The sequence below is a fragment of the Globicephala melas genome, chromosome 10 (genome assembly GCF_963455315.2).
Source record: "Globicephala melas chromosome 10, mGloMel1.2, whole genome shotgun sequence".
In the NCBI taxonomy this organism is placed as follows: Eukaryota; Metazoa; Chordata; class Mammalia; order Artiodactyla; family Delphinidae; genus Globicephala; species Globicephala melas.
The window spans coordinates 8478400-8503000 of NC_083323.1; the positions used below are offsets into that span (position 1 = coordinate 8478400).

At 38.5% G+C, this 24601-nt stretch overlaps 1 protein-coding gene across 8 annotated transcripts in view; it reads right to left on the reverse strand.

Annotated features, from left to right (window-relative positions):
* Positions 1 to 24601, reverse strand: part of TNRC6B (trinucleotide repeat containing adaptor 6B) — a 250005-nt gene that overhangs the window by 213884 nt on the left and 11520 nt on the right. The window contains exon 2 of one of the 8 annotated variants that reach the window (XM_060306214.1): positions 6513 to 6606. The exons of the other annotated variants lie outside the window; for them this stretch is intronic. The gene's annotated coding sequence lies outside the window, so the exon portion shown is untranslated. The remainder of the gene's footprint in view (positions 1 to 6512; positions 6607 to 24601) is intronic. 8 annotated transcript variants of the gene reach the window in all.

Below are 24601 nucleotides of genomic sequence, written 5' to 3' on the forward strand. Positions count from 1 at the left end.
ATAGAATATAAATTCTATACACATTTCTCAATTAAAACAGGAAACTTCAAAGGAACTTTGTTCTGGTGGCAGACTAATGTGGCTTGCTTACCCCAATGAAGGTTATCAAGTTCACTCTGTTGCAAAAGACCCAAAGCACTGGTCCAAAGCAGTCAGAACCACCTGGGGAACTTTGCAAAAACTCCCTAGAAACATACCAGAGCTTCTAGGCTGAGGGAGAGGCTTAAAAGAGAGATCTTCCTTTGATAAAAGTTTTCATTTAAAAGGAACACACTGATTTTCAATAGCAGTTAATCAGTGATTAATCATAAATAACTTCATTAACAGACTGGAAAAGTCCTTTAATGAAAAGTCTTCAAGTAGTAAAGTAGTATGGACACTTCATGAGAGAAGTTTCCACTTACTACACCTGACCCTTGAACAATGCAGGGGGTTAATCTGCAAATAATTTATAGTGGACCCTCCATGTCCACGGATTCATCCACCTGCAGATCAGGTAGTACTGCAGTATTTACTATTGAAAAATATCCATGTATAAGTGGACCATGCCGTTCAAAGGTCGACTGTATATCTAAACTTTACCTTTAGCCTGACAAAGTGTCTTTTTAAAGCATTAAAAAAAGCCACATATACCTTGTGACCCAGCAATTCTCCTTATAGAAATTTAGCTAATTAACTATGCAAAGCCAGAGGTACAAACACATTACAATGGTGTCGATAATAATTATAAATTGGGAATAAGCTAGAATCAGTATGGGAAATTATTACATATCCATATAATAGAATATAGCCATTAAAAATGAAGTCTATGTATTGACATGGAAAGAGGTTCACAATACATATTGAATGGACAGAGCAGATCTCAATGCAACACATATTGTATTACTCACTTTGTGAAAAAAGTATATATGAAACTCATCACCAAAATGTAAACAGTGGTTATCTCAGTGTAGTGGGATTACAGTGGTAACAGGCAATGTGTATTTTCTGAATTTGTCTACAATAAATATTTATTATTTGTATAATAAAAATATTCCTTTTTTTTAGCTATTTATGTTCAATTCCCATCATACAAAGTAAAAGCAATGAAGACCTCTTGCAGCCTGGCAAATGCCAGATACTGAATCACAGTATTTTCAAAACTGAAAACATCTAATGGTTATTCTAAAAAAAGGTATGCAGGGTAAAGGTTAGCAGACTGTTACTTTCTTAACAGACTGGAATAGAAAGTCTCTAGCATATAAGTGGTATAAAAGGAGTGGCTTAGTCTCCTGTTGGAAAGGAATTTATTTCCTTGACCTAACCTCTTGACTGGGTTCAATAAGGTCAGCAACTGAAACTGTTTAGTATTTCACTTAACTCTCAAAAACTATGTATGTTCAGCAAAATGTCTGAGTAACTAGTAGGCAGACTGGGAAGAGCATTTAATTTGGAGGAGGAAGACATGGGTTCTACAAATTGCCACATAGTAGCTGTGTGGTACCGAACTATTCACTTAGTTATTTAACTTCTCTGAAATGCAATCCAATCACCTGGAGACTGACAATGATGATAGTCCTAGACTCCTCTCCCACAGGGAGCCTGCAGTGGGAACTGAATGGGATCACCTTCCTGTGTAAACCACCCAGTGAATACTTGGGGAATGGTGAATGAGTACACCATATACGGTGTTTCACACATATAAATCTATAGGAATGCTACAAAATATCCCACCAATCTTTGTTATAATAACCACTAGAACTACACAATATAGATTCATATATAAAAACCAGGAGTCCACAACTCTTCATGCTTCTAAATACACATCAAGGATGTAATGGAGTCCTGGGGAGAAGGCTACTCCACTCCTCTTGGTTTCTTCCACCTCTCCTTTCCACTCCTTTCCTCTCCTGACCCTTGGCCTTCAGGAACAAGTAGAAAGGGAAGGGCTGGTTCTCCCAGTATGACTCAAGTCAATGAAAGGCTTCCTCTTCCCAAATATCTCAATCAAAGACCACATTCTGAAGATAAAGGTATTCACCTCTCTTCTTTTTTTTTTTTAACATCTTTATTGGGGTGTAACTGCTTTACAATGGTGTGTTAGTTTCTGCTTTATAACAAAGTGAATCAGTTATACATATACATATGTTCCCATATCTCTTCCCTCTTGCGTCTCCGTCCCTCCCACCCTCCCTATCCCACCCCTCCAGGCGGTCACAAAGCACCCAGCCGATATCCCTGTGCCATGCGGCTGCTTCCCACTAGCTATCTACCTTACGTTTGTTAGTGTATATATGTCCATGCCTCTCTCTCGCCCTGTCACAGCTCACCCTTCCCCCTCCCCATATCCTCAAGTCCGTTCTCCAGTAGGTCTGTGTCTTTATTCCTGTCTTATCCCTAGGTTCCTCATGACATTTTTTTTTGTTAGATTCCATATATATGTGTTAGCATACGGTATTTGTCTCTCTCTTTCTGACTTACTTCACTCTGTATGACAGACTCTATGTCCATCCACCTCATTACAAATAGCTCAATTTCTTTCTTTTTATGGCTGAGTATTATTCCATTGTATATATCACCTCTCTTCTTGATATGTGATGGTAGAATGTCACCACCGCAAATTCAAAATCTCACTTCCTCGAATACGCATTTCTTCAGTAAGTAATCTCCCAAATGGATAGGCTCCCTAGGCTCTCTCCACCTTCGTGATATTTTGTTTGGCACTCCTCACATAGTGCTTATCACAGCCACCCTTTGTTATAAATATCTGTATAGATCTGACCTCCTCATTACCTCACAAGTGCCAGGGGACTATCTTGGAGTGCTTGTGCGGCTTAGTATATTATATATAATACTATACGTCATAAATACTCAAGAAAAATTTATTGCATGAATGGGTGATGACAACTTAGAAATGCAATGTCACCGTAAGAGGTTGAAACTTGAGTCAAAATAATTGGAATAGCAGAAACTGAGAAAATATACAATTTCACCTCAATCCGTTCATTTAGTAAATAGTGGGTTGGCCAAAAAGTTCCTTCGGTTTTTAAGTAAAAATAAAAGACACATTTTTCATTTTCCCAAGAACTTTACTGAACAACATATTCACCGTTTTGTTCCACTACCTTCTGCCATTTTTCAAGAAACTACATAATTCCATCTTCCCAAAACTTTTTATCTTTTTGAGCAAAGAACTGTTCCAGGTGCCTTTTACAGTCTTCCAGGGAATTGAAATTTTTTCCATTAAGAGAATTTTGTAAAGACTGAAATAAATGGAAATCTGAAGGCACAAAGTCTGGTGAATACAGTGAATGAATCAGAACTTCCCAGCCAAGCTGTAACAGTTTTTGCCTGGTCATCAAAGAAATATGAGATTTGTGTTATCTTGATGGAAGATTACGCGTTTTCTGTTGACTAATTCCGGATGCTTTTCATCGAGTGCTGCTTTCAGTTGGTCTAACTGGGAGCAATACTTGTTGGAATTAATCGTTTAGTTTTCCAGAAGGAGCTCATTATAGAGGACTTCCTTCTAGTCCTACCACATACACATCATCACCTTCTTTGGATGAAGACGGGCCTTTGGTGTGCTTGTTGGTGGTTCATTTTGCTTGCCCCATGATCTCTTCCGTTCCACATTATTGTACAGTATCCACTTTTCATCGCCCATCACAGTTTGCTTCAAAAACAGAACGTTTCTGTTACGTTTAAGTAGAGAATCGCATATGGAAATACGGTCAAGGTTTTTTTCGCTCAACTTATGTGGAACCCAAACATCCAAGCAATTAACATAACCAAGCTGGTGCAAATGATTTTTAACGCTTGATTTGGATATTTTGAGTATGTCAGCTATCTCCCCCATGGTATAATGTTGACTATCCTCAATTAATGTCTATCTGATTGCTATCAACTTCAACTGGTCTACCCGACAGTGGGGCATCGTCCAGTGAGAAACCTCCAGCACGAAACTTCGCAAACCACGTTTGACACATTCGATCAGTCACAGCACCTTCTCCATACACTGCACAAATCCTTGCTTTGTGTTTCAGTCACATTTTTACCTTTCTTGAAATAATAAAACAAAATATGCCGAAAATGTTGCTTTTTTCTTCCATCGTCAATATTAAAATGGCTACACAAAAATTCACCAATTTTGATTTTTTTTTAATGTACCCTGATATGACAGCTGTCACAATACAATCTAACTAAATTGTTTCGAATGAAGTTAAAAGACAGCTAAGCACTACTAGAGTCATCTTATGGAAAAAACTGAACAAACTTCTTGGCCAACCCAATATTTAATAAGTATCTACTTATGCCTGATACAGCCCAAGGTATGCCATGGTGAACAAGACCCATTCTCTGTCCTCAAGGAGTTTATAATCCTATTAACACTCGATCGTATTTTTTTACTTTTTGATATAATTTTAGACTTGCAGAAGAGTTGCAAAGATAGTGTAGAGTTCTCATATCACTTTCACACAGCTTTCCCTAATGTTAACACTTTACATAACCATGATACACAACTAGGAAATTCACATTGCTACAATACATTAACTACAGACTTTAATCTGATTTCCCCAGTTTCTGCACTAATGTCCTTTTTCTGTCCCTCATTACACTTAGCTGTCATGTCTCCCTCTCTTCTAAATTATATTCTTAATAGCTTTTTATCCTGGTTATAGTAACATATTTTCTGAAAAGTTAAAAAAAAAAAGATGAAGAAAAAGAAAGAATAAAATATCTGATAATTCCCTTACGAAATGATAAACACTCCTACCATCTATAACCTACTAGTCTTTTTTTCCATGTGTGTACACACATAATTTTACATTTCTTAAACCTAAGAATCTATATAGCCTTTTGCATCTTCTCTTCTCTTACCATTTTATCAGAAACATTTTCCCTTGTTTTTAAGAAGTCTTTAAAAATATTATTTTAATGACAGTATAGATTCCACTGATAATGAATCATAATTAACCATTTCCCTGTTGTTGGACAGGTAAGTTATTTCCCATTTTCTACTACTATAAATAATAGTACAGCGAATATCCTTGAAATATGAAAAACACAATAATATATACTGTGATGGATAAGCACAGGGTTAGTGATGCAGCCAGGAGAAACATTTAACCTAGCTTTGAGGAGCAGAAAATCAGAAAATACTTGTTGGAGGAGATATATCTGAGAGATGGGTTCTGAAGAGTAAGTGTTTTCCTTCATTCATTAGTATTCAAACAAACAACATTTACTGAGTACCTGTTACACCCAGTTATTATACTAGGATCCAGAGATACAAAAGGGACTATGGCTCTGCAGGGGGAGCTCACTGTCTAGTCAGAGAGGTAGACACTGAAATAGAAAAAGCACAACAGAATGAGGTAAATGCTATGATCACAGTGCTGTTTATGAACAGAGTGCTCTGAGAGTACAGAGAATGCATTTTAAGAATCAATTATAAAAGTAGGCACGAAGAGTTATATCTGAGTTGATAATAAAACATATGAAAGGTTTTAGTGAAGTATGATCTTAATGTACGCCAACAATATGAAGGAGTTCCTTAGAACAGGTAAATTATTAATAGGATGCAAAGTATCCAGATGGAGAGAAGTAATAGTTCTATCACATTCGGTACTGGTGAAACAACAGCTAGAGCACCATGCTCATTTCTGAGAACTCTGTTTTTTTTAATCAACTTTATTGAGATATGTCCACACTGAAATGTACCCTCTTAAGTATACATTTTGATGAAATCTGACGAGTTTATACACCCATGTGCCACCACCACCATCAAGATATAGATACAGAACACTTCCATCATCCCCCAAATTTCCTTGTGCTTCATCCCAGTCAATCCCCCTCACCCCACATCTAGCCCAAAGGAGCCAATGATTTCTCTTCTGTCACTAAAGATTTGTCTTTTTTAGAGTTTCATATAAATGGAATCATATTGTATGGACCTTATTTGCTTCTTTCATCTCTGCATGTTTTTGAGATTCTGCCATGTTGCTCTGCGTATCAGTAGCCCATTCCTTTCTATTGTGTGAACATCATATTTGTAAGACCACGGATAGACGAAAAAAATCTGGTTAATGCTGAAAGGAAGGGCATATGAAGAAACTTTCATGTGGAGAACAGGCTTGTTCTGGGTTATTCCAGAAGGCAAGACAAAAACTCATGGCTGCTCACAGAGGCAATAAGGCATTTAAATGAAAGTAGCATGACTGACAAGGATGCTGTTGAAGGGATTCTAAGTTCGGCAAGAGTCTGGTCTTGATATCGTTAATGTTTCTTCCAACCATGAAGGGCCATGATTCTGTAATTCTCATAAATGAGAAAAATCTTACGCCATTATTAACGACTAATAGCATACATTTTTTCAAAGCTAAATTAGCTATTCTGTCAGTCCTAGAGGCAGTACAGCACATAGCTTCAAATGTTATAGATGGGAGGTGGGAGGGGAATGTTTAAAATCAGACAGATTTAAGTCTAAGTAAGTCTCTATTCTGCTACTTACCTGTGTGCCCAGAACTTACCCTCTCTATGTCATAGTTTCTTCATTTGAAAATTGAAATAATGATGAATATGCTTGCCCCAAACCAAAAGCTGAATAAATCTTGTTGTTATTCCCTAGGGAATGGGATAGAGAATATATGAGATTTCATAGGTAAGGGGAACTAGGAAAGTCCAAGGTATTAAGGGACTGTCTAGAGTGGGGACAGTAAACTGAACCACGGGTCAAATCCTGTCATGGCCTGGTTTTGCATGACCCATTAGCTCTTTTTTTAACCTTTTACATTTTTAAAAGGTTGTAAAAGAAAACAAAGGAGAATATGTGACATAGATCTTATGTGACCCAGAAAGCCTAAAATATTGACTATTTGACCTTTACAGAAAAAGTTGGCCAAACCCCAGGTCTAGAGCAGACAGGGCTCAACGTGGCTGCTGGTGAGTTATATGGCTTTAGAGAGGCAAACATAAAGACTGTCCATCTGGTTAAAGGAGCGCAGCAGGAAGAATTCCTTAAATATGTCTGGGCCCTGAGTTCCTTATCTATAAATTGAAGATAAAAAACAGTATCTCTCAACTTCTGCTTCAGGCCATAATTAAGCAATTAGTACCATACCTGCCCTCCTATTAAAAACAACTAGAAAATTGGGCAAAATATATGAAACAATTGTTTCTGTCATTGAACAACAGTTAGCACTGTGATATCTGATGGAAGGGAACCAAAGAAGTGAGTCCTATGAAGGCTCTAGCTTTCTGCTTGGAGGCACTTTCCAGACTGTGGCAATGGGAGAAAGAATGCAAGCAGAGCACAGTGGGCTAAATGACTGGGTCTCCTTGAGTCTTCCGCTGAATGTGAAATTCTATAAGGCCAGGCAAAGACAAACTATTAGAGAAAACCCAACAATTAGGGAGCTTAAAACTGAACAATACCCAGAATTGATACCCAGATGGGAGACATATGGGTTTCAATCAGCCAGAGTGGAGAAACTTCAATGAATACTCCAAGCATGCAGCAGAGACCCTTAGTAGAGGGCTAAACTCGGAAGCCTAGAATAAAGGCAACTCTAGATCAGGGGTCCCCAACCCCCAGGCCACAAACCGGTACAGGTCCATGGCATGTTAGTAAACAGGCCACACAGCAGGAGGTGAGCGGCAGGTGAGAGAGTGAGGGAAGATTCATCTGCCGCTCCCCATCACTCCCCATCACTTGCATCACTGCCTGAACCATCCCTCCTCCCCACCCCCATCCGTGGAAAAATCGTCTTCCACGAAACCAGTCCCCGGTGCCGAAAAAGGCTGGGGACCACTGTGCTAGATACACCGTAAGAGATTAAAAACTAACCCAGAAAGAATCATCTGACCCACAAGTGATTTAACTGCTTGCCAAAATAAAACTTAACCCTCTTTTAAGAAAGACAACAAAATCAAGATACCAAGTGATGTAACATTCACAACATACAGCGTCCAAAAAAAAAACAAAATTACTATACATGCAAAGAGGCAGGAAAATGTGACCCATAACTAGGAGAAAAAATATCAGTTAACAGAAACAGACTCAGAAATGACCAAAATGATAAAACTAGCAGGTACTGATTTTAAAACGGTTACTATAAATGTGTTCAAGAACTTAAAGAAAAGCATCAACAAAATAAGAAATAAAAGATGAAAAAATCAAACATAACTTCTAGAGACGAAAAGAAAAATTCATTGGCTAAGCTGAAGAGCACAACAGACACAACAGAAAAGAAGATTTGTTAACTAAAAAAAAATGAGCAAAGCCCCAGTGACCTGTAGGACAATATGTAGTCTAACTTATGTGCAATTTCAGACCGAAAAAGTATGTGGGGCGAGGAAGAAAAAATAAGAAATAATGGCTAAAACTTTCCCTAATTTGTTGAAATTTCTAAGCCCAGAGATCTAAGAATCCCAAGAAAAGCATCCCAGGACACAGTGTCATCATCAAATTGCTGAAAACCAGTGAGAGAAAATCTTATAAAGCAGTCAGAGAAAAAAGGCAAATTACACACAGGTGAACAAAGCTAAGAATGACACCTGACTTCCTATTAGAAATAATACAAGATGACAACAGAACAGCATCTTCAAGTACAGAAAGATAGAAACTGGCCATCTAAAATTAGACAGTCAGCAAAAATAGCCTTCAAAAATGAAGGAGAAATAGAGATTTTTCAACAAACAAAAGAGGACAGAATTCATTGCCATCAGATGTTTTCTACAAGAAATGCTGAAGCCGGGACTTCCCTGGTGGCTCAGAGGGTAAGAGTCCGCCTGCCAATGCAGGGAACACAGGTTCGGGCCCCGGTCCGGGAGGATCCCACATGCCGCGGAGCGACTGGGCCCGTGAGCCATGGCCGCTGAGCCTGCGCGTCCGGAGCCTGTGCTCCGCAACGGGAGAGGCCACAACAGTGAGAGGCCTGCGTACCGCAAAAAAAAAAAAAAAAAAAAAAAAAAAAGAAATGCTGAAGCCTTTCAGGCTAAAGAAAATTAATACAAATGAGACCTCAGATTTAAACAAAAGAATGAAGGGCACTGGAATTGGCAAATATGAGACTAAATGTAAAAGACTTTTCTTTTTTCATATTTTTAAAATTTCACTAAAAGCAAAAATGGTAACAATGAATTGTGGGGTTAATAACATATGGAGGAGTAAAAGGTATGATAACAACAGCCTAAAGATATAAGAGGAAAATAAAAGTGTACTTTATAAAGTTTTTACACAATCAATGAAGTGCCATGTTATTTTAAGGCAGATAGTATTAGTTAAAGATGCATATTTTAAACTCTAGAGCAACAACAATAAAAATAAAGATTTAAAGCTAATAATCCAACAGAAGAAATAAAATAGTAAAAAAGTAATAACCAGGAAAAGAGGCAAATGACAGACTTAATCCAACCATTTTGAAAATGACCTAAGTGTAAATGAGCTAAACACTTCAATTAAAAAGCAAAGATGGTAAGATTGGATTTAAAAACAAAACAAAACAAAACACAAGACCTATCTGCTGTCTAAAAGAAACTCATTTTTAAAAAAGGACAAAGATAGGTTAAAAATTAAAAGATGGAAAAAGATATACCACGCAAACACTAGTCATAAGAAAGCTGGAGTGAAGATATTAATATTACACAATGTAGACTTCAAGACAAGAAATATTACCAGAGATAAAAGAGACATTTTAAATTATAAAGGGCCCAATTCACCAAGAAGACATAACAATCCTAAACGTGTATATACCTAATTACAGAGGTTCAAAATACATGAAGTAAAAATGAACAGAACTGAAAGGGGAAATAGACAAATCCATACTTACAGGTGAATATTTCAACACTCCTCTCAGAAATCAATATAATAAGTAGAAAGAAAATCAGTAAGGATATTTAAGATTGAACAACACTATCAACCAACTTGACTTAACTGACATTAATAGCATACTACACCCAAGGACAGTAGAACATGTATTTTTTTCAGATACACATAGAACATTCACTAAAGAAGGCTATCACAAGTCTCAACAAATCTCAAAGGAGTGAAATCATATAATATGTGCTCTGTGACCACGATATAATTTTTAATCAGAAATCAGTAACAAAAAAATCCAGAAATACGTTGAAAGTAAGAAACAAATTTATATGTAACACATGGGTCAAATAAGTATCACAAAGCAAATTACAAAATATTTTGAAAATGATATATAAAAATGTGTGAGATATAGTTATGGAATACAGCTAAGTAGTGCTAGGAGGGAAATTTATAGTGTTAAATGCTTCTACTAGAAAACAAGAAAGGTTTGAAATCAATGACCGGTTTCCATCCTTAAGAAGCTAGAAGAAGAGCAAATTAAATCTAAAGCAGGTAATATGAAATAATAAAGACTGGAAATCAACCACCACAACAAGTAATAACAACAAAAACCCCAGGAAAACAACAGAGAAAATCTATGATATTCAAAGCTACTTCTTTGGAAAGATCAATAAAATTGTTAAACTTGTAGCTAAAGAATAAAAGAAAGAAAACACAAATTACTAATATCAGAAAGAAAGGAAGGGACATTACTACAAATCCTACAGGCATTAAAATAATAATAAAAGAATGTTATGAACAGCTTTATGGCAATACCTAAACAATTCTGATGAAACAGGCAATTCCTTGAAATACATAAATTACCAAAACAAGACAAAAATAGAAAATCCAAATAGCTTAATTATGCACATAAAATTTAGAATCTGCATTAGCTACAAAGCATACTCCTAATATATCTTTATACCTTTTTTGAAATTCATAATAACAAATACATTACCATGTTTAAATGTACTGGTTTCATATACTCTAAAGTTTCTCCATATTTATATCCTTTATTTACTCTTAAATTATTAGCTTGACTTATTTCCTATCAGAGAGGGCAATTCTATTACTCTTCTAAGCTCTACTTAACTGCTTAAAATAATCAGCTCTATTTTTAAATTTGACTTTTTTTATTCTTTAATCTGCTAATTGGCTTTTTACAACTTGAGACTATTTTCCTTGCCTGACTTTATAGCAAACTTTTGCTTATTATTTTATGTTAGTCCTACTTAATAGTTTTATTTCTGCTACATTTTATAGTCATTTCCCTTCATCAACCAGCATTTTTTCCTTCAATTAATGACTAGAGGCTCTTGTAAATGTCACAGACCCCAGTTCCCATTCTCTCCAAAATCACACTAAAAGGAAAGAGGCAACTTACACTCCATGAGCCAAAGCTTTGCCAAAAAGTACTTAGAAATCTCTAGTCTGGCTCCCACAATTCACAGTCACATCACAGTAGCTCCTGTTCAATGCAGAGTGTTGAATCCTAGCAAAGCTCCACCAAAAGAGGACAAAAACTAAGAGAGTCCTTGACCTTAACAAAAAAAGCAGTCTATATGTACTTGGCAAAAACAAGGAGTCTGAGGCTCTAAACTGGCAAACAAGCAACCTAGAACACCAATGACTATTTTTTTTCCTCCTGTCCCATATATATGGTGCCAAGCGCAAAAACTGGAAAAAACCCAGACTCTGTGTGTATGTGAATGTGAGGCAGCAGGGGTGGGATGGGTAGGATGAGGGAAGTACCACTTAGGGATCTGCACCAAGCAACTTCAAACTGAATGACCTTAAGTTGAATTTCAGCCAGTACTTATTAGGTACGTCCTCATTTACAAAGGTATACATCTAACAGCCTCATCATGACTTGGGAAAAGTAGTTCTCAATTTTTTTTTCTAACGATCTCTGGACAGTCCCCTGGAATGTCCCAGCAATTTTTATCTCATTACTATAAGGCCAATTTTTGACATGGTTAGTACTCAATAAATGTTTGTTGAACTAAACAGTAAAACAATCTGGATTCCATATAAAACAAAAATTGACACTTTCCCCAGAAGGACATTCATGTTTAGATGTATTGTGCTCTTACATTTATCATGGATTTAAGAACATAAACAATTTCAGTAATGTTCTTGGTAATAATTGCTAGGACCGTCTGCATCTCACTGCCCATATGCTTACGTTGAGAACTACTGACTTGGCCAATGAGCCAACACCCTACTTCTTAAACGTAAGTGTTCCTTGAAAGTGCACACTGTCAAATATATGCATGCTTTTTGACTTTTAAAAAAAAATTATATTTTGCTAAGCAAATCAATAAGTCATTGAATTTTTACTCCTATGTGTGGATAATACTCAGACATTTGCAATTTGGAACAATTAATATTTAAAACATGTGTCTAACATTTCAAAACTATGCAGTTTGAACAAATACCTCTAGAAATAAAATTTACACAGGCCAACTAGAACCGAAAACCACAGTTTAGCATACAATGAACACAAAATCAGTCCAAGTTGGGTTATAATACCTAATCAGAATTTCCCAAACCGTCCCCTGGAAAGTCTGAACTAAAAAAAAAAAAAAAAAATTTAAAAAGGATCCAAACCCCTAGAAGAGGTACAAAACAAATGGTTAAAAGCTGATTGGGTGAAGGGTGCTGTAGGGCAGGGGAAAGCGTCTACTTTTAATTTATCCTTCTGTACCATTTGGATTTTTGTTTTACTATAAGCATGTATTCCTTTCAGAAAGATTTATTTTTTAAGCTACCACATTAGCTGATAGTAGGAAAGGTTGGTCCTCAGAGAACATGTTGTTCCTTCTGAAACCTTACTGTGCGTGAGACAGGATATGTATTACGTGAAGTACTGCACATTTTAAATCTCTTTTCCTTACTATTTATTACCACAAAGCACTCCGAAAGGAGAATGGAGACGAGAACGATGAGATTCTCAACATAAAGCCAGTGAAGTGGAGGAAGTGTCATGTGACAGTGACAGCTGCCTAAGGTATCAAGCTTTGTGAAGAGGTGTCCTAATTTCTATTAACTGGCCTGGAGAGAACAGATTTAATCTCATATCCTGTAGAAGAAAAAAAGGAAAGCAGGTTTCATTTTCTGAAGGTAACAAAAGTAACCAAATATTAGAGCTAAGAAAGTGAATACAGGTCCATAATCCCTTAGCCACAATTCCAAAATCCACAAAAACTTCTGAGAATCAAAAATTTTCTATAATTCATTGGTAGCAAAACTTGATCTGAATTTAACTGGCAGCAAAATCTGACCTGAACTGACATGAGACTATTTATAGTCTACCCACTAAAGTAAGAATAGTCATAGCTTTGGCCACTGAAATATTAATGTATTTGACTATGAAGTGCTACCCCTGACTGCAGGGGCATTACATGTATACAGTAAATGTATCTTATAAGCTTTCCAAAAAAAAAAAAAATTCTGAATTCTAAGCTGGCCCTTAGAGTTTCCAGTAAAGGACTATGAACCTAAACATGGGTTTTTATTAAAATAGTCCTGTCCATCTCTATCAAAATATATATCTCTTTCTAAAAATATTCCTATAAATTAATTTGAACTAATTAATTTTTAATTAAAACTTATCACTATTAAAATATTCTACTCTGAATGTCTATAATGCTATAACTGCATTATTAGTTAGAATATTTTATACCACTTCAACATTAAGTCAACCTCTCTCTGAAGGCAACATTAAAATCACCCTTTGACAGGAGTGTGGTATCAGAATGGGGTAAAGATAGTAAAGTTAAAAAAGCAGACCTCTGTCAATATGTTTTGATTTTTCTTTTTATGTTTAAAAAAACCCCCAAAACAAAGAGCATAAGATTTTTTTAAAATGCATCAAAAGAGGGGCTGCCCTGGTGGCGCAGTGGTTGAGAATCTGCCTGCCAATGCAGGAGACACGGGTTCGAGCCCTGGTCTGGGAAGATCCCACATGCCACGGAGCAACTAAGCCCATGCACCACAGCTACTGAGCCTGCGCGTCTGGAGCCTGTGCTCCTCAACAACAGAAGGCCGCGACAGCGAGAGGCCCGCGCACCGCGATGAAGAGTGGCCCCCGCTCGCCGCAACTAGAGAAAGCCCTCGCACAGAAACGAAGACCCAACACAGCCAAAAATAAATAAATAAATTTATTAATAAATAAATAAATGTATCATAGAGGAACACAGATTTTAAAAGTTAACAAGCACCGATTTAAATAATTAAAAGAATAAAAATCAAAAAGAAGTCACAGAATCCAAGTAGTTACCAAGGAATAGAATACAAAATAAAAGTCAAGGAACAGAACATGTACAAGTAAGGAAAATTATATATTTTAGCCCAGTTATGTGCCAATTCTATTATAATATATGATTAAATGACAAATAATAACAAAGCTTGCAAAACTCAAAGGTCTCTATTATAGAAAGAAAATTATAAAGCCAGAGTAAAGCAAGAACTAAGACATAAGACTACTAAGGATCATTAATTACAATGAAGAGTAACTTAGAAGATTTCACATGAAAAATAGGGGTAGAATGAACATTTTAATAAACATAAGTACAGTACTATATTTTAAACCCTGGTATCTAGGTGAAATAAAATTTATTAATTTTTTTTTTTTTTAACTGTACGCCAATCCTCCCTCCCTCCCCGACTCTCCCTCACATACAAAACTAGCAAATGCTAGGAACAATGCAGCCAAACAGGAACCTCATTTCACAACTGGTGGACATGAAAGCAGTAACCACCCCCCACCCTTTGCCTTAACATCTTTATTGGAGTATAGTTGCTTTACAATGGTGTGTTAGTTTCTGCTGTATAACAAAGTGAATCATCTATACATATACATATATCCCCATATCTCCTCCCTCTTGCGTCTCCCTCCCACCCTCCCTATCCCACCCCTCTAGATGGTCACAAAGCACCGAGCTGAGCTCCCTGCGTTATGTGGCTGCTGCTTCCCACTAGCTATCTATTTTATATGTGGTAGCGTATGTAACTCCATGCCACTCTCTCACTTCGTCCCAACTTACCCTCCCCCCTCCCTGTGTCCTCAAGTCCATTCTCTACATCTGCGTCTTTATTCCTGTCCTGCCCTAAGTTCTTCATAACCTTTTTTTTTTTTTTAGATTCCATATATATGTGTTAGCATACGGTATTTGTTTTTCTCTTTCTGACTTACTTCACTCTGTATGACAGACTCTAGGTCCATCCACCTCACTACAAATAACTCAGTTTTGTTTCTTTTCATGGCTGAATAATATGCCATTGTATATATGTGCCACATCTTCTTTATCCATTCATCTGTCGATGGACACTTAGGTTGCTTTCATGACCTAGCTATTGTAAATAGTGCTGCAATGAACATTCGGGTGCATGTGTCTTTTTTTTTTTGCGGTACGCAGGCCTCTCACTGGTGTGGCCTCTCCCGTTGCGAAGCACAGGATCTGGACGCGCAGGCTCAGCAGCCACGGCTCATGGGCCTAGCCGCTCCGCGGCATGTGGGGTCTTCCCGGACCGGGGCACGAACCCGTGTTCCCTGCATTGGCAGGCGGACTCTCAACCACTGTGCCACCAGGGAAGCCCATGTGTCTTTTTTTTTAATTAATTAATTTATTTTTGGCGATATTGGGTCTTTGTTGCTGTGTGCGGGCTTTCTCTAGTTGCTGTGAGCGGGGGCTACTCCTCGTTGCAGTGTGAGAGCTTCTCGTTGTGACTTCTCTTGTTGCGGAGCATGGGCTCTAGGCATGCAGGCTTCAGTAGTTGTGGCACATGGGCTCAGTAGTTGTGGCTTGCAGGCTCTAGAGCTCAGGCTCAGTAGTTGTGGCGCACGGGCTTAGCTACCCCATGGCATGTGGGATCTTCCTGGACCAGGGATCAAACCTGTGCCCCTGCATTGGCAGGCAGATTCTTTTTTTTTTTTTTCTTGTGGTACGCGGGCCTCTCGCTGTTGCGGCCTCTCCCGTTGCGGAGCACAGGCTCCGGATGCGCAGGCGCAGCGGCCATGGCTCACGGGCGCAGCCGCTCCGCGGCACGTGGGATCTTCCCGGACCGGGGCACGAACCCGTGTCCCCTGCATCGGCAGGCGGACTCCCAACCACTGCGCCACCAGGGAAGCCCGGCAGGCAGATTCTTAACCACTGTACCACCAGGGAAGCCCGCATGTGTCTTTTTGAATTATGGTTTTCTCTGGGTATATGCCCAGTAGTGGGATTGCTGGATCATATGGTAATTCTATTTTTAGTTTTTTAAGGAACCTCCATACTGTTCTCCATAGTGGCTGTATCAAATTACATCCCCACCAACAGTGCAAGAGGGTTCCCTTTTCTCCACACCCCTTCCAGCATTTATTGTTTGTAGATTTTTTGATGATGGCCATTCTGACCATGTGAGGTGATACCTCACTGTAGTTTTGATTTGCATTTCTCTAATAATTAGTGATGTTGAGCATTCTTTCATGTGTTTGTTGGCTATCTGTATATCTTCTTTGGAGAAATGTCTGTTTAGGTCTTCTGCCCATTTTTGGACTGGGTTGCTTGTTTTTTTTGATATTGAGCTGCATGAGCTGCTTGTAAATTTTGGAGATTAATCCTTTGTCAGTTGCTTCATTTTCAAATATTTTCTCCCATTCTGAGGGTTGTCTTTTTGTCTTGTTTAAGGTTTCCTTTGCTGGGCAAAAGCTTTTAAGTTTCATTAGGTCCCCTTTGTTTCTTTTTGTTTTTATTTCCATTTCTCTAGGAGGTGGGTCAAAAAGGATCTTGCTATGATGTATGTATGTATGTTTTCCTCTAAGAATTTTATAGTGTCTGGCCTTACATTTAGGTCTTTAATACATTTTGAGTTTATTTTTATGTTTGGGGTTAGGAATTGTTCTAATTTCATTCTTTTACATGTAGCTGTCCAGTTTTCCCAGCACCACTTATTGAAGAGGCTGTCTTTTCTCCATTGTATATTCTTGCCTCCTTTATCAAAAATAAGGTGACCATATGTGCGTGGGTTTATCTCTGGGCTTTCTATCCTGTTCCATTTATCTATATTTCTGTTTTTGTGCCAGTACCATACTGTTTTGATTACTGTAGCTTCATAGTATAGTCTGAAGTCAGGGAGCCTGATTCCTCCAGCTCCGTTTTTCTTTCTCAAGATTGCTTTGGCTATTTGGGGTCTTTTGTGTTTCCATACAAATTGTGAAACTTTTTGTTCTAGCTCTGTGAAAAATGCCATTGGTAGCTTGATAGGGATTGCATTGAATCTGTAGATTGCTTTGGGTAGTATAGTCATTTTCACAATGTTAATTCTTCCAACCCAAGAACATGGTATATCTCTCCATCTGTTTGTATCATCTTTAATTTCTTTCATCAGTGTCTTATAGTTTTCTGTATACAATTTTTGTCTCCTTAGATAGGTTTATTCCTAGGTATTTTATTCTTTTTGTTGCAATGGTAAATGGGAGTGTTTCCTTAATTTCTCTTTCAGATTTTTCATCATTAGTATAAAGGAATGCAAGAGATTTCTGTGCATTAATTTTGTATCATGCTACTTTACCAAACTCATTGATTAGCTCTAGTAGTTTTCTGGTAGCATGTTTAGGATTCTCTATGTATAGTATCATGTCATCTGCAAACAGTGACAGCTTTACTTCTTCTTTTCTGATTTGGATTCCTTTTATTTCTTTTCCTTCTCTGTGCTGTAGCTAAAACTTCCAAAACTATGTTGAATAACAGTGGTGAGAGTGGGCAACCTTGTCTTGTTCCTGATCTTAGTGGAAATGGTTTCAGTTTTTCACCACTGAGAACGATGTTGGCTGTGGGTTTGTCCTTTATTATGTTGAGGTAGGTTCCCTCTATGCCTACTCTCTGGAGGGTTTTTTTTTTTTTTTTTTCCCTCTGGAGGGTTTTTATCATAAACGGGTATTGAATTTTGTCAAAAGCTTTTTCTGCATTTATTGAGATGATCATATGGTTTTTATCCTTCAGTTTGTTAATCTGGTGTATCACACTGATTGATAAAACCCCTTTTAATAAATGTGTGGGGTAGAGAAGAACCCCAAGTTATATCTGTCCAAAGGAAGCACTCACAAAGTTATACTACTCAAAGAAACTAAAGACTGAAAAATAACTCAAAACACTCCTTAAAGCAGTATTAGTAGCAAAAATGGTCACTGCTACCTCCTGGAAATGAAGGATAATGCTATCTTTACAAGTATTATTTACTAAATTGTGGTTCGTACTATCCAAGAAAAATAACAATGTTGCCATCAGAAATAGTACATATGAGAACATCACTGATGTATGGAATTCTAATTAAAAATAAAAATTAAAAACATCAGAGTAAATTTGGATCTTAGAAGTCCATGTTACATATAAGAATTTAAAAGAAAAATTTCCCAATGTAATCTCCCTTTTACTTAAACAAAACAGAAATGGAAGGAAAGAAGAGAGGAAAAAAAAAAAAAAGACAACAAAAAGATACCGGAACATTAAGGATAAAGAGCAAGCCAAGAGGACATCCTGTAAGTAAAAGAGTTTCCAAACTCACTATTATAAGATTTACTATAAAAGAAATGTAAAGCTATAAATTCAGTTAACTAAAAATACAAAGTTAAAGAAAATCTAGTTGAAAGCTAAAAATCTAAGATTTTAATCCATTAAGAATATGTTTTAAAAGTCCTTGTTTCCTAATGGAGGGGTGGGGCTGGGACTAATGGGACCTTCAGGTACTAGAAAACAAAGACTGTGAGAAAAGAATTTTACCTCCGCCCCAAAGAATTATACTCAGTGATTAAGGTTGCATATAATGTAGTGTATATACCAATCTACTAGGTTCTAAGAATATTCCTTGGTTAATTACATAACAGATCCAGATTCAAGGCATCTTTGTGAACTAGATCATTCACATAATTCCTACAGTGTAAGACAGATACAGATACGTGCGTGCTCATGCTACCGGAATTCAACATCTTACACAAATAACTTTAAATCATGATGCATTAATAATGCTGTACAGGTATCAAAATCCAACTTTATATCCTTTTATATCATGCAGTATATTTTGACAGGGTGATCTTAGTTTCCCTACACAAAAATTAGTTGACTACCATGATTTAAGAAGCTTCCGCAGTTAAGACTGCGGTATACTGAGGAAATGTACAAAAGTATCCAGATATCAGTGAGTTTATAATCAAGTTGGAGAGAGAGAATCACATAAAAACAATGTGAGAAAGCTTTAGTAAGCAGTTAAGTGCCAGCTGTAAATATAAACTGAAAAAATTTTGCAACTCCTATTTTGCAAAACGGTTTACAAATGGCACAAGGAAATTTGCCTCATTACTTTGAAATCATTTTGGACCCCAAACAGTATCACTCAGACATATCATTTAACCAGACCTTGAAAATGACTCTTGGGGGCTTCCCTGGTGGTGCAGTGGTTAAGAATCCGCCTGCCGATGCAGGGGACACAGGTTCAAGCCCTGGTCCGGGAAGATCCCACATGCTGCAGAGCAACTAAGCCCATGTGCCACAACTACAGAGCCTGCACTCTGGAGCCCACGAGCCACAGCTACTGAAGCTGTTGCACATGCTCTGCAACAAGAGAACCCACCGCAATGAGAAGCCCGCGCACCGCAACAAAGAGTGGCCTCCGCTGGCCACAACTTGAGAAGGCCCATGCAGCTACGAAGACACAACACAGCCAAAAATAAAATAAATTAATTTTTTTAAAAAAATGACTCTTGGGCTTCCCTGGTGGCGCAGTGGTTGAGAGTCCACCTGCCGATGCAGGGGACTCAGGTTCGTGCCCCGGTCCGGGAAGGTCCCACATGCCGCGGAGCGGCTGGGCCCGTGAGCCATGGCCGCTAAGCCTGCGCGTCCGGAGCCTGTGCTCCGCAACGGGAGAGGCCGCAACAGTGAGAGGCCCGTCTACCGCAAAAAAAAAAAAAAAAAAAAAAGACTCTTGGTTGCTCCCTAAAATCAAACCCACCCTGAAAGAATGAAGATTTTCCCCTACGGAAATTCCAAAGAATATCTCATACTCTGGAAGCAACTCCTAAATAATTCCTCAGATGTTTTAAGAAAAGGCAGGACTTCCACTTCCAGAAAAGATGGAGTTAACAGGGATCAGATGTACCCCTGCACCTGAAACAACTAAAATTCTGGACAAAATATACAAAACAATGATTTTCAAAACATTGGACATCAGGTAAGGAAGGACAGTGATTCCTGAGAGATGGTAAACAAACAAGCTGAGCCCTATAATTGTCCTAGCTTGCTGTCTAGGGAAAGTCTCTAGGCCAAAGCACAGGGAGGGGGAACCCAGGTAGAACTCAGAGACCTCCCTTAGTTGAGGAGATGGAAGTTGAGATTCTGGGAGGTCCAAGGGGGCTAGAGTTTGTAGTATACAATAGTACTGGAGAGGAGAGGACTGCACAGAGACAACTCCAGAGATCTGCAGGGAACCCCTAGAGTATTCAGCTGAGTAACTAGGAAAAACACAGCTAACATCACACTTAATGGTACAATGCTTTCTAAGTCTGGGAAAAAAACAAAGATGCCCATCTGTATCACTTTTTTTTTTTTTAACATCTTTATTGGAATATAGTTGCTTTACAATGTTGTGTTAGTTTCTGCTGTATAAAAAAGTGAATCAGCTATATGTATACATATATCCCCATATCCCCTCCCTCTTGCACCTCCCTCCCACCCTCACTATCCCATCCTTCTAGGTGGTCACAAAGCACTGAGCTGAGCTCCCTGTGCTATGCAGCTGCTTCCCACTAGCTATCTATTTCACATTTGGTAGTGTATATATGTCAGTGCTACTCTCTCACTTCGTCCCAGCTTTCCCTTCCCCCTCCTCGTGTCCTGAAGTCCATTCTCTACATCTGTGTCTTTATTCCTGTCCTGCCCCTAGGTTCATGAGAACTGTTTTTTTTTTTTAAAGATTCCATATATATGTGTTAGCATGGGTATTTGTTTTTCTCTTTCTGACTTACTTCACTCTGTATGACAGACTCTAGGTCCACCCATCTCACTACAAATAACTCAGTTTCATTTCTTTTTTATGGCTGAGTAATATTCCATTGTATATGTGCCACATCTTCTTTATCCATTCATCTGTCGATGAACACTTAGGTTGCTTCCATGACCTGGCTATTGTAAATAGTGCTGCAATGAACATTGTGGTACATGTTTCTCCATTTATAGTTATTATAAAATACTGGCTATATTCCTTTGCTGCACAATATCTTTGTAGCATACTCATTCTACATATAGTAGTCTATACCTCTTAATCTCCTACCCCTGTTTTGCCCCTCTCTTCCTTCCCTCCACTGGTAACTGGAACATAGTTTGTTCACTATGTCTGTGAATCTGTTTCTTTTTGTTATATTCACTATTTTGTTTTATTTCTGTAGAATCCACTTATAAGTGGACATATACACAGCATTTGTCTTTCTCTGAGATTTTACTAAGCATAATACCCTCCAAGTCCATCCATTTGTTGCAAATGACAAAATTTCATTATTTTTTTATCCCTGAGTAGTAGTCCCTCGTATATGTCTTAGTTGCGGCACACAGGATCTTCACTGCAGTGTGCAGGCTCTCTGGTTGTGGCATGTGGATTCCAGAGCATGTGGGCTCAGTAGTTGCAGCACGTGGGCTCTCTAGCTGTGGAGCACGGTTTCTAGAGCATGCAGGCTTAGCTGCCCCACAGCATGTGGAATCTTAGTTCCCTGACCAGGGATCGAACCCTCGTCCCCTGCATTGGAAGGCAGATTCTTAACCACTGGGCCACCAAGGAAGTCTCATGTATCTTTTCAAATTAGTGTTTTCTTTTTTTTCCAGATATATACCCAGGTGTGAAATTGCTGGGTCATATGGTAGTACCATTTTCAGATTTTTGAGAAGACTCCATACTGTTTTATACAGTGGGTGCACCTATTTACACTCCCACCAACAGTGTGCAAGCGTGTTCCCTTTTCTCCACATCCTCGTCACATTTGTTATTTGGTTATATCACTTCTATTATGGTACTTGAGGTCTTGCCAATACAATAAGGCAAGAACTAAAACTCAAAGATTAGATAGTAAAATTGTCTTTCTTTGTAAATGATATAATTGTGTATATAAAAACCCAAAATGACCTACAAAAATGCCACTAGAAGTAATGAATGAAATTTTATTTATTTGATTGATTAGAGTCACAATCATATCAATAAAAACACATTGTATCGGACTTCCCTGATGGCGCAGTGGTTAAGAATCCGCCTGCCAATACAGGGGACGCGGGTTCAATCCCTGGTCTGGGAAGATCCCATATGCCACAGAGCAACTAAGCCCGTGCGCCACAACTGATGAAGCCCATGTGCTCTAGGGCCCACGTGCTGCAACTACTGAGCCCACATGCCGCAACTACTAAAGCCCGCGCACCTAGAGCCCATGCTACGCAGCAAGAGAAGCCGCCACAATGAGAGCCTGCGCACCAGAGTAGGGCCCGCTTGTCGCAACTACAGAAAGCCTGCATGCAGCAAAGAAGACCCAACACAGCTAAATAAATAAATAAATAAATAAATAAATAAATAAAACACTGTATCTAAATGAAGAGGTCTTTAATAATGAAGGACTTCCAGGGGCTTCCCTGCTGGCGCAGTGGTTATAAATCCGCCTGCCAATGCAGGGGACACGGGTTCGATCCCTGGTCCGGGAAGATTCCACATGACACAGAGCAACTAAGCCCGTGAGCCACAACTACTGAAGCCCGTACGCCTACAGCCCATGCTTCGCAACAAGAGAAGCCACCGCAATGAGAACCTGTGCAGCACAACGAAGAGTAGCCCCCGCTAGCTGCAACTAGAGAATGCCCGCGTGCAGCAATGAAGACCCAATGCAGCCAAAAATAAATAAATAAATAAATAAGTCTATTAAAAAAATAATGAAGGACTTCTAGGAAGACAGTTTAGAGAATGCTTTTTAAGAGTGAGAAGGAAAATGGTTTGGAATCCAGAAACAAGGCAGAATATTTTACGTAAAGCCCTTATAAAGTATGGGGACAAAAAGGGAGAAGAAAATCATATAAAATACAGAGAAAAGATTGTAGGGGAGAAGGCAAAGATTCAAAACTAGGGAATGATAGTTGATAGATGGAAGCATTAAAGGATCTGGCTCAGACAGAGAGGTTTGGATTTCACAGAATAAGAAAGGTTGATCAAGAAGGGAAAAGAAAATAGTGTATGTTGGAAATGTTTTCTGGAGAGAAACTAGGAATAGGATCACTGACAGGAAGCTATTTTAATAATCCAGACATAGGCTGAGGATGACTTAGAAGCAGGATGGTGGCATGAAAATGAAAATGAGAGGCTCGAAGTCCAAAGCCATAGAGAAAAGAGCTGAAAGATGTGGCAATGTTTCAAGATTCAGTGTTTCCGGATTTCAAGATTCAGGTATTGGGAGGATGGTTACCAATGATGGGACCCAACTGAGTGAACAAATCATTTAGGGAGGTGCAGCAGAGGCCCATCTCTGGCCTCCAGAGTTACCTTTTTGAAAGGCACCCTGAATGCTAAACCCAAGGTCTGAAAAATAGGAGGTGAAAGGAAAACAAGAGAAAATGACATTAAATACACATGTTTAAGTGCAGTAAATAAAAGTTTAGAGGGCATCTGCTTCAAAAGCAAACACGCTGCATCAGTGTGGAGCCCTGGCTCTGGCAGGTTCGGGAAGCGTAGGGTGATGTCACAATGTGCTGAGGCCGCCTCACAAGCTGTGTGTGGGGCACAGGGTCCCCTGTTTAAAGTTTTCAAACCAGCCCTTACTGGCTTGAAATGTGATGTCTTTTGCATTTTCATTCTCTCGTTTTGTTTTTGTTATTTCCACAAAGAGCCTTTTCACTAATTCTCTGGTGTTTTAAAACTAATGTTTTCCCCTTTGGGTCCGGGTTTTGGCCATATATTGGGAATATGGGGGAATAAAGAGACCTTTTCCTGCATGATTTAAGTGGGAATCAATAATCAGTGTGCCCTTTTGTTTAAAGGGATAGAGCCAAACTGCAAAATAAAAACATCATAAATTTTAAACATTTTGGTATAAAATATAAAACTTTTATAGAGAAAATAAGGTTGACAAAAGAGTAGCTGTTGAAGGTTTATTTTAAAATCTGTTGCCCATGCTACATCTTAAGTAGAGAGTTCTACACTTAGAAGTCCCAAAGAGATATACATCTGGGTAAAATACCTCCTCATGAAAGGGATATTACTGAGCATGATACACCATTAGCAAGATTTTCACAGAAGGAAAAACATCTAGCTCCTCGGAGGAACTTTCACTCCTTCCTCCACATCAGAACCCAGAAGATGCTCAAGACATTTCCCTTGATATACTTGAGACAGGAGATAAAGGGGCAGGGCACAACCATTAAAAGAATGACACAGCCATTGAGGACACAACAAAAACTGGTTAGAACCTACTAGGCCCAAGATGGTGGAAGATTCGAGGTCTATTAGACCTTGATCCTCAGATGTGCTCACTGTAATGCATTAGCATATGCTAAATGACACAGCCACAGGCACCATGACAGTTCCGAGGCCATAAAAGGCCAAAAGGTGGGTGGTGCCCAATTCCTGGAAATCCCTGGCCCCTTTCCCAAAAATAGTTGGAATAATCCTCCCGCTTATTAGTCTATGCAATTACCCAGCCCATTAAAAACTAACCACTCCGTACTGGGGGGCAGCTCTTGTCTTCTGAGACAGACCACACTC